This window comes from Aquarana catesbeiana, linkage group LG01 (genome assembly GCF_042186555.1).
Source record: "Aquarana catesbeiana isolate 2022-GZ linkage group LG01, ASM4218655v1, whole genome shotgun sequence".
In the NCBI taxonomy this organism is placed as follows: Eukaryota; Metazoa; Chordata; class Amphibia; order Anura; family Ranidae; genus Aquarana; species Aquarana catesbeiana.
This window is the reverse complement of record NC_133324.1, coordinates 137,079,842-137,080,673: the sequence shown is the minus strand read 5'-3', so window position 1 is coordinate 137,080,673 and position 832 is coordinate 137,079,842. Positions and strand designations below refer to the sequence as shown.

At 44.4% G+C, this 832-nt stretch overlaps 1 pseudogene; it reads left to right on the top strand.

The window, feature by feature from the left end:
* The first annotated feature begins 489 nt into the window (after positions 1-489).
* On the top strand, positions 490-622 carry LOC141124344 (U2 spliceosomal RNA; annotated as a pseudogene).
* The last annotated feature ends 210 nt before the right edge of the window (positions 623-832 follow it).

Genomic DNA, 832 nt, shown 5'->3' with positions numbered 1-832 from the left:
AAAGGAAACTGTTGCTTTGGTTTAATGAAAATATAAAATATAAAAGGATAGCGGGGAAGAAGTAGAGTAAAGAAAATAATAAAGAAAAAAGAAGATGGAGAAAAGAAAAAAAAAAGAAGAAGAAGTGAAAGAGAAAATGGTAGGAGGAAGGGAGAGGGGGTGGTGGGTTGCCGGCATGCATAATCATATATTGAAAAGGTGGGAAGGGTATCAAAAATCAAATGTATGGTGGCTAAGTTTGGTTAACAGGTTTTAGGGGGTTTGTGAAATGAGGTCTCTATATGAGGAGGTGGTTTGAAATTTTTTTCCAGGGATCCCAGATTAAAGAATGTTTCTGGGAGGTCCCTCTAATATTGTGGGTGATATTCTCCATGAGGTGTACATTGTCAACAGTTTGTATCCAAACTTTTATAGATGGGGATACTGGTTGGCCCCATAAAATGGGTATTAGGGCCTTAGCAGTATTCAACAGAGGCGTGATTATTGCTAATTGCTTCTCGGCCTTTTGGCTAAGATCAAGTGTAGCATCTGTTCTTATCAGTTTCCAGGAGGTGGCGCTTGCTTCCATCCCTGATCTATGGCGAAATAGAGACGGGATTGCGGTTGCTATGCAAAACCTTCTGGAGTGAAGGTGACCTGGAGCGGTTCGTAGCCGAAAGGGAAGCCTTCTGATGGGGATGGAGAACCACGGGGTCTGAACCGGAGGGTCGGGACCCTGGCCTTCTGGCCTGGATTGGGGCGGATCTAGCTCCAGACAATTATTTGGGAGAGAACGCTTACTCCTGCCTTGCAAGGGGGGGAGGGAGTGGCAAGTACTTCCCGAATGTAATTA